Source organism: Lolium perenne, chromosome 4 (genome assembly GCF_019359855.2).
Source record: "Lolium perenne isolate Kyuss_39 chromosome 4, Kyuss_2.0, whole genome shotgun sequence".
Taxonomy (NCBI): Eukaryota; Viridiplantae; Streptophyta; class Magnoliopsida; order Poales; family Poaceae; genus Lolium; species Lolium perenne.
The window spans coordinates 373,142,598-373,152,059 of record NC_067247.2 but is presented as its reverse complement, the minus strand read 5'-3'; the positions used below and the strand labels follow the sequence as shown (position 1 = coordinate 373,152,059).

Here is a 9,462-nt window from a genome sequence, read left to right as displayed (position 1 = left end):
ATCTTAGATGAATACATTATCACTTATGTACATGGTTGAGAACTATTCATAGCTCAAGCCTACCAATATACACAAAATAACAAATTCATAACTTAGATCTACCAGTATACACAAAAGAAGAGAAGAACAATCACTTGTCCACTCTAACCTTAAACCCTAAAATCTACATCCACACAAGGTTGGGAATACCACAATCTTTTGAGTCAAGGGTAAACAAACAATGGAGAAGTACATCCACTTGCGAGCTGTATTAGCAACCAAGTTCAAGACAGCAAACCAATGACAAAGAGAAATGCTTTGTTTCTCCTCAATTATTTCCTGGATAATTCAGATTGATGGGCATTATGACAGCAAACCAATGACCCGTTGCACCCGGCGCAAAGGCAAAAGTGAGACTGTATTATAATCTTAAGTTTTATACGATATTGTTATATATGACTGAGATTTATTGGATTTAAATGGCAAGGCACATGTCAGGTCCTCCGTTAGTTACCCATAGGTAACTGGCCATGGTACTAAGGAAGCATTTAGACCGAGTAGTCTACTCAGTCCGGTTCATAAGCTACAAAACCAGCTAAGCATATGCTGGTGGCATCAAAAGCTACTTCGTGAAATATGCTTCAGTATCTGCCCGGAAGCAAGATGAACCGATTACACAGTCATACGGTACAGATATACAAAAAAACACGATTAAGGAGCTTTTCATTGCATCATACGGTACAGATATACAAAAAAAACACGATTAAGGAGCTTTTCATTGCATAGCAACAGGGTTACAATCAACGGAAAGGCAATTACAGATAAACCAGTGCATATTCGGTCCAAATGCACCTTTGCCTTTCCTTAACAAAGTATTGAGCACACAGATGTGCAGCATCATTGCCTGCTCTACGAATAAAAACAACACAGAACCCAGAAAAATCCTGGCTAAGCTCCATTACACCATAGATAATATATGCAATTTCTGAACGCTTAAAGTTACCATTGTTCAACATCTTTGAGAGCAGCAGAGAATCAGTTTCCATGATGTTCAACAGCTTTGAGAGCACCAGACAAGCAGTTTCCATGATCACCTTCCGATCCCTAGCCAGAATCACACCATCTCGAATAGCATGAGCCTCCATAGAGAGGGCATTAGCTGCCTTCGGGTACCAGATATGGCCTTCGCAGCAAATAATTGACGCATCTGATCACGAGCAATGCATCCTGAGGCCCCTTCCCCAGGTCTAGAACTGAAAGCCCCATCACTTAACATTGTTGCAATCAACGCTGACTCCTACACAAAAGCACTTTGGATCAGAGAAGGTAAACTGAACGCCAGCTGTAGGAGCAGCAGGCGTGTAACAGATAAGGAAGGAACAAAGCACCAACGCTGATTTAGACACACAACCTGGCGATAGTAAATTCACACAAGAGGTGTACTCCCTATGACATCCGAAATCGAGAAACAATGAGCCCCTACATACACACACCATTACCAAAGAAAAAGAAAGACGTAAGCAAAGCAAACAGTCAGCAGCATACCGAATAATCATAAGGATTATGTGAAACCAACATGAACACAAAGTAGTTACTCAATCAAATCATCAAAATGAATTAGAAGAGTACAGGAAATAAAAATCATTAGGTAAATTAAAAACGTTCTCCCACACATCAATCTGAAAACATATCCAACAAAACTTAACTGGGAACCTATCTACTGCATAACTGAAAAAGACAGTAATCTGTAATTTTAGTAATACACTCTTGCTTAATGCCCACAATTTATTAAACAATTATGTGTTAGTATAATAAAATGCCACCATATAGATGATAGAAAAGAGATGTCAGTATAATAAAGTTCAGTCATTAGTTGAGACGGTCTTGACATGGCCAAAATTACATACTGTAGGGTTCACTTACAATGCACCGTCGTCGCCGCCGCCAGTCACCCCAATATTTGGCAGCACATCATCCATTGAAGCAATAAAATTCAACTACCATGACTGTAGTATGCCAACTGAAAAGATAAAAAAAACAAATTAAGATGGTTCTGATCCATGAAGAGGAGGGGATGAGTTCAGAGGGACATACACGGTCTAGAGGAGAGGGAGATGATTTGGTTCTCTACATTCAGCATCACCAATATAGCCGATCAATTCCACTGGCGTGAAAGCAGTAGCTCGACATTATAGGTCTTATGTTTTTTGAGGTTCTAAACAACATCTTTGTATACCTAAGAAAAATAACTACACTGATCCCATAAAGATGCTTCGCTGCTATAAATCGGCTCTATTCCACCCAGCAAACTAACTGCCTCTTGCATCACTGCCTTCTAGCGTATGCGCACTTCAGTAAACTCGCCCTGGAGAGAGCACGGAAGAAATAATGTACTTAGAATTCAAGAAAAAGAACAAAATGGTGCAGTACCACCCCAGTTGTGGTGTATAAGAACTACCCCAGCCCTACATATTTTCTTAGCAATTTACTCAAGATAACGTCTAGCGTAATAGGAAGAACCAACAAGGGTCAAGGTGGGAACTTTTTCAAACCATGGACCTGGTACTATTAAAAACATTCTTTCTTTATCTCAGATAACATGTATGAGATAAGTATACCTGAAGGATAAGCCTATCTTCATCTAGAAGTTCTACTGATTGCCTTCCACGAACAAATTTATGATAAAAGATAAGTTCCTATGAAACAAAAATATTAAATCTGATGGTTAAGAAATGAAATAGCAGATAAGTAGTTGAAAATAGCCATTGTGTTGCCTTCACCTTTCTCCTACAATGTAAACTATACATCATACTGTAATAGTTATGCCTGTGTATCAAGCACTTAATAGCAGATAAGTACATGATTTGGTTCATATTAACCTAAGCATTGCAGGAATAGTGTCACAACCAATTACTGAAATGGTAAAATGCACAATAAAAGTGATGTATGTGATCATGAACAACTATAGTTACACATTATTAGAAGAACAGGACATGGCATCCTTAAGTTAATTCTAATAGAAGCTCATAAAGTAAATTACTTGCCGAAGCATATCTAAGTTTGAGTGATGATATCAATACGAGAAATATCATCAAACACTGCAGCACCATCTTCTGATGGCAGGTGGATAGCAATATCCCAAAGCAAACAAATCGGCGTGCTTCATCCATTGACAAACATGAGCAAGACCAACTCTTCACAGAATCATCATCTTGATCAAGAAATGAATGCATGACTCACACTATAAGAAACGTGCATGACCAGGGGAGGCAGCTGACTATAATAGTGGACATAATAGAGGATAAAATGTAGGTGGAAGGGGTGATTTACAACATTCATGCTTGGGACGAGCATGTCCTGACCATTCATAACATCTAGTACGTAAAAGCAAAAGCATGACCCTCCCACTAAATACATTCTAAGAAATGGCACCCACCTAGTTTTTTTTCTTGATTAGATATCCCACACCAAACTTATGGATAAGGTGGAATTTTTTAGCAGGCAATCAGCTGATTGGGCAGTATAAGCAGACAAAATTTCACAGCATCGAACTACTTCAACGGACCTTTTATTCTGTTTCACACAGCAGCAAGAAGGAACCCCTATAACCTGCAAAATACAAGCTACCTGTACACCTATACCAATGTAAGAGGGCAAGGGAACAGTTCCATGTGCGGCATACTAAGGGCTCAGCAGCAAGCAACTATGGAAAGTACTACTTGCTAGACGATCAAAAGCACATCTATAAGTAGGCAAACCATCATTTTTAAGTGACCAGGAATTTTACTAACAACGGCTGAAGCAATTAATGGTATACAGTTAACTAAATAAAGTCCATTATCTGAAGAAAGGTTTTGTGTTGCAGATTTGGGAACTGTAATACTACTGTCCACTTGACTAAATAAGTCCACTTGACTAAATTAAGCCCATCATCTGAAGAAGCCTTTTTTTGTTTGCTATCAAGTATATTTAGTTAATTAAAATTTTGCAGTAGCTTTGCTTTAGAATTTAGTCAAGATCCATTTTTTCCCTCAGTTTCTTTTTAGGGGTCATAATCCTATTCTGCTATTCAAGTGAATTTATGGTTCTTGAATCCTTATCCTCCTTTTTGATCCAGAAATTAAATGGGAAGGCACATTCATAACAGCTGGGGAAAGTTGCTTGTACTGTGTACCAGCAGCTACATCTATCAACAACAAACAACAGCTAAAGCAATGAATCAGCTGAAGCAATGAATCAGCTTTTTTGTACTGCTGAGACCATTATCTACACAAAAATAATAATAAAAGGGTACGAAAAGAAAGGACCAAATTTACAAAATAGGAGAGGAGATAGTAAGTCCACATATAATACTTTATTTTTCTAACCATATTGTATAGATTTTAGCACCTAGAGACAAATAATAATTTATGGGCTAGTGAAAGACATGACAAAACTTGAGACATTACAAAAAATATAGGCTAACATCAATAACCAGAATACACGAAGCCAGCAGCGAGATAAATAATAGTGTAATAAGTTACAGAAAGAACCAAGGACCACAAATGATGGATCAAGTAAATACAAATTGACGTGCTGAAGTCACATAATGAAATGAATAATAAATCATGCAGGAAACAAGTTTGGTATCATATATGTTACTTTCAAAAAAGAAGGAGTCTATCAACACTTCCTTATAATTCCCAGGAGTTGTTGGTCTGTAGTCAGGGAATTACTTGTCTGAAGAAAATGCCTTGCAGATTATCTGTGGGTCGATCATGCTTGATGCACAAGGAAAAAAGGAGCTTGTCATCCTGAGGAATAACATATTTTGATAAGCAAAGACGAAGCCAAAGAAAGGCTTATATGCTTTACCTTATCATGCAACTAATATTAGCTGGAAGCCTACCTTCTCGCCATCCGGGCACTCGTATAGTAGACTTTTATGCATTGAAGCAGTTTCATAGGTGGAGGAAGTTCGTGTGAAGCACTCAAGCACATCGCAGGGCCACAACCTCGGATTGTACGTAAATTTAACTGCAAAGAGAGATAGATGACTCAAGATGACAGCTACTATACCACACTGCAGAGATACTTTATTTGCAACAAGAAAAGATCCTTGATAAAACAAATTAATTAGACACAAAATGTTGCTGCAATCTGAATTCTCATGTGTTGATAGTCTGGATTGTCCTCAAAACGCAGTGAGCAGCAGTGATGGAAGTAGGACTGAAATTCAGAGGGTATCTATGATAGAGCCTGATTTTTTTAAAGCCCAGAACATATATCCAGATGCAAAAACATTAGAATTGACAGTTTCAGAAAATAGTGTGAACTCGAGGGCTACCCTATTTCGATATTGGGAATTTACATGTCTGGCTTATGGTGAAACCACAATATATGCAAAAAAGACAAACCTGAGTTAAGGGAGGATGACAACCATATATTGTGGTAATTTACTTGCAGTTTCTTCTCCAACCTTCCTGGATTGCATAGCCTAACGAGAGGGCACACATATTTGAGAAATAGCATATGGAGTTGGACAGAGCACATGAGAATAAACATGGAAAAGAGAGAAGAGGATGAGCAAACCTGGGGCAGCGATGGAGTCCACGAAGACCAAAGGTGGTTGTTGTCGCTGTCGCCTGTCGGTGAATCTCCTGGATATCCAAATTCTAACTACGAAATAAAATAAAATTAGGGAGGAAGGAATCAGAAGGAGTCAGTGTGGGGAAGGCCAGCTGAAAAAAATAAGATGATGCTCCCACGGGGAGAGATGGAGGTCAGCTATGTCAAATGGGAGCCTGGATAACTCTTCTCTGACCTTGTGCCAAGACTGCCAACTAAATCCTAGACACCGCATCCAAATCCATGGCTGGCTTGCAACCTCCACGATGCTGCCTCCAAATCTCTGGCCAGCATGCAACCTCCATGATGTTGCTTCTAAATCCCGCCTTTCCTGAGTCATCTATTAACATGTTCAAGTGTGAGAAGAATTTTCACAAATACATCTCATCCGCATTATTCTAATAATCAAATCAACCAGTGAGGGGAGAGAGCCAGATGGAGGCCGCACCTGCGAGCTGAAGCAGATCGGGGAAGGAGGTCCCATGTCGCCTCTCCCCGTGGGGTTTCGATCGGTGCTGGCCGTCGGCGACACTCCTCTTGATGCTCTCACCGGCCGTTTGTACTATTGAGAGCTGGTGTGCACAAAAGAAAAAACTTACATCAGCCTGCAGGCCGCCATCTTCGACCGACAAATAATAAAGCGGAGGAAGATTCAACTACAACAGAGGCAACTACTGAATCCTCCTGCACCAATGCTGGTAATTGTCACCACCAGCATAGGAATCTCCCGCCACCAAACCCAAAAATCATTAGCAAATTTGAATCATATGAGACAACCTAACATCGTCAATCAACCTCGTCAAAGTCTATGAACGTGCTTCCAAGTTCACATCGTGGAAAAAGGCAAGAAAGGTAATTTCTCAGATTAAGACAAATCCATCTAAAAATCTAGAAATAAAGAGAAAGAGAAAAGGAGGAAGGAATCACATCCTACGATAAAAAGGGAAGAACAATACCACAAGGTAACATCTCAGATCAAGACGAGTCCATCTAAAAATCTAGAAATAAAGAGAAAGGTAAGGGGAGGATACCTGTGCCAGCCATGGAGTCCACGAATACCAATGGTGATTGCTTTCCCTGCCGGTGAATCTGCTGGACGACCAAACCCTAGAAGAAAAATAAAAGTGGGGAGGAAGAGGAATCAGAAAGAGGAGCCCATTTGCAAAAACCAAATGGAAAAAAATCACCTGCTGCAGCTGTCACGCAGCACCCCGCCGTGCACGGGACAGGCAGACAGCCAACCGTTCCCGTCCTGCTCGCTTCTGCCGCCCCACCCACTCCAACCGCCGCCACCAGCAGAGCTCCCGGAGTTCCTCCAAATGCGCCGCCCCACCAAAACCTGAGGAAAGGAGGGAGAAGTCAGACCATGGAGGCAAATCGCGCGCCTCCTCCTTCGGGTCCGCCGGGGCAAGCACCATCGCCACTGCCTCGACCTTAACCTCCTGCTGCTTCACGCGGCCTCGGGCGCCGCCGCCACGACCCTTGTCCCCCTCCTCCGGGCGAGGCCGGCCGCTCCTCCAAACGAGGCCGGCTGCCAACCAAATCGTCCTCCTGAGCGGCATTGAGCTCTCCACCACGAGCTCGCCGCATTAGCATCGACGCCCTTATCGGCGAAAAAATCGCCTCCTGGCTCCCACTGGTTCGCCTGGGAGCACGAGCACGTGCGGTGGTCAGCCCCGGGGTGGCTCAGCGGTGGCCGTCCTCGACGCGCCGAACGCCGTCTCCAGCCGTCGCCGCCGCTAGGCGCGCAGCCCTGCCACCGGCGCGGCGCCGCCCTCCGCCGATACCCTTTCCTGCAGCGCCTCTTTCCGGCCGGTGCTGCTCGGCCGCGTCCTGCGCTCCCTCATCCTGCTCATCCCCGCGCTCTCCCCTGACGGCCCGCACCAACTCCTCAGCCTCCCCACACCCAAACTCGACGCCGCAACTTGGGCCACGCAGAAGATCGTCGTCGCCAGCTCGGCGTGCGTCGCCTGCGGCCGGCGTCGCTCAACGCGCGCTCCCCGCCGCCGCACTGGCAGGGGAATCGGAGCCGCGGATGTGTCGTCGCCGCTGCCGGTCGATGCGTCGTCGCTGCTTCTGGTCTCCCCCGCGCCAAATCCCGCCATCCCCGAGCCGCACGGCCGCCGGCAGGATGCAGCACGACTCGATCTGGTTTTCACTGCGGGGGAGAGGAGAGGAGAATGGTGCTGGGCTCTAGGAAGGGGGGATTGGCTGCTTGCTTTTCTCGATCTAGGGTTTCACCGCGGACGCGAAAAAAGGTGACACGAAACGAGCAGCGTCGCAGTCTCCAGCAGTCGGCCCCCGCACGTAGCTGGCCCCATGCGTCACTGACTTAGTAGGAAACTAAACAAGTGAGAAAAATATTCACCGATCGAACGGCTGTGGTGAAAAGTGGGACTTGAGATTTACTGTTGCAACCTGATTGAACGACCCAGATTCGTTTGCCCCTTCAGACCCCCTGGTTGAGAGGGTAGTCTTTGAACATTTATAGAAGTAATGCAAGTTCACTAATTCTGGTTTCTTCAATCCACACACCAAACCGACGTTCCGGAGTACTCGCAGTCCAGCCTCGCCACCATCTCCGGCGTCAGCTGGAACCATTGGCTTATCACGAGAGTCACCTTATTTTTATTTCCACAAAATCGGGTCGGACCCACGAATATAACGATGTATATAACATCCATGAATTCTCCATAGATTATTGGTCTGTAGGCAGAGACCCCAGGCGCGGAGCCGTCGCAAGACGGCAAGAGATCATGGCCGCCGCTGCACCCATTCAGTTCTTCGACAGCCCGTCACCTGGTTTGCCCCGCCTCGTCATGTATTTCCGCCGCCACCCGCCAGGCATTAGACTGAGAGTTTGCTATTCCGCCTTCCACGTCGGGGGTGTGTCATCGCCGTACTCGACGAAGGCTTGGCCTGGCGCATGGGCTTGGTGAGGCCTAATCCTTTGCGGCCTTCACAGAACATGTCGAAGAGTTGTTCGAACTCGAGGCGACAGCTAGCGCATCCGAAGCACGGACACGGCGGTGTAGAAGCTCTTCTTCGACTTCCGATGACTGCTCCTATGCTGGGGTTTTGTGTTGGCAATCGCGGCGGCAGACGTGGTTGTTAAATTGTACTCTTCTAAGATTTGATTCGATATGATGTCGTGAGAAGGCATCTTCCCTGGCTATACTACCTCCGTTTCAAGGAATAAGGCGCCCTCGTTTTACGATCTTTTTGTTTGACCAAAAATTACTTCAAATAGATAAAAATTGTTTGTATAAAATGTGTATCATTAAAAAGTGTTTTTCAATACGAATCCAACGATACTATATACATATAATATAATCAAGATATTGTTGCTCAATTTTTATGGTCGAAGTTCGTCTTGAAATACGCGTGCGCCTTATTTCTTGAAACGGAGGTAGTATATGGGAGGAGACAGGTGTGATCCGTTTTGATCTCCTTTAAGACTGGAACTAACACGGAATCAGGAGTTAGGATCGACTACGTACGTACGGAGCACGATCTCACGGTTTTTTCACGATCCAAAGATGGTTTCTTTCGTGCGGGGTGTTTTTTTTATGTACGAAGCGGCTTTCAGACGTACGGACACCACCGATTGACGCCTAGCAGCTATAACAACTACTTGGAATAAAGCTATTACATGATGAATACACACGCAGGTCTTAAAAATGTAAGGACAACATTAGACTCCTGCTGGTTGCCATAATACAATAATGATCATTTGATACATAAAATATAATCACAATCACATGGCCATGTCACATCACATGCCCCTGCAATACCAAGTTAGACGCCTCTAACTTTTCTTTGCATGTTTTACGTGACTTGGGGCTTTCGAATAAGAACCGTTCATACCTACGAACT

General features: G+C 44.1%; 2 long non-coding RNA genes across 3 annotated transcripts; both read right to left on the bottom strand.

Annotated features, from left to right (window-relative positions):
• Positions 1-732: 732 nt before the first annotated feature.
• Positions 733-2,460, bottom strand: LOC139830723 (uncharacterized). The gene is made up of 4 exons (XR_011744074.1): positions 2,074-2,460; positions 1,903-1,999; positions 1,391-1,458; positions 733-1,276 (listed from the first exon to the last, which is right to left on the bottom strand). It is a non-coding gene; the product is annotated as an uncharacterized lncRNA (long non-coding RNA).
• Positions 2,461-4,507: 2,047 nt separating this feature from the next.
• On the bottom strand, positions 4,508-8,079 carry LOC127326886 (uncharacterized). 2 transcript variants are annotated; one of them, XR_011742236.1, is made up of 6 exons: positions 6,618-8,079; positions 6,035-6,158; positions 5,551-5,926; positions 5,376-5,455; positions 4,834-4,995; positions 4,508-4,739 (listed from the first exon to the last, which is right to left on the bottom strand). It is a non-coding gene; the product is annotated as an uncharacterized lncRNA (long non-coding RNA). The 2 variants fall into 2 exon arrangements; XR_011742237.1 differs by lacking the exons at positions 4,508-4,739; positions 4,834-4,995 and adding an exon at positions 5,041-5,217.
• Between the last annotated feature and the right edge of the window lie 1,383 nt (positions 8,080-9,462).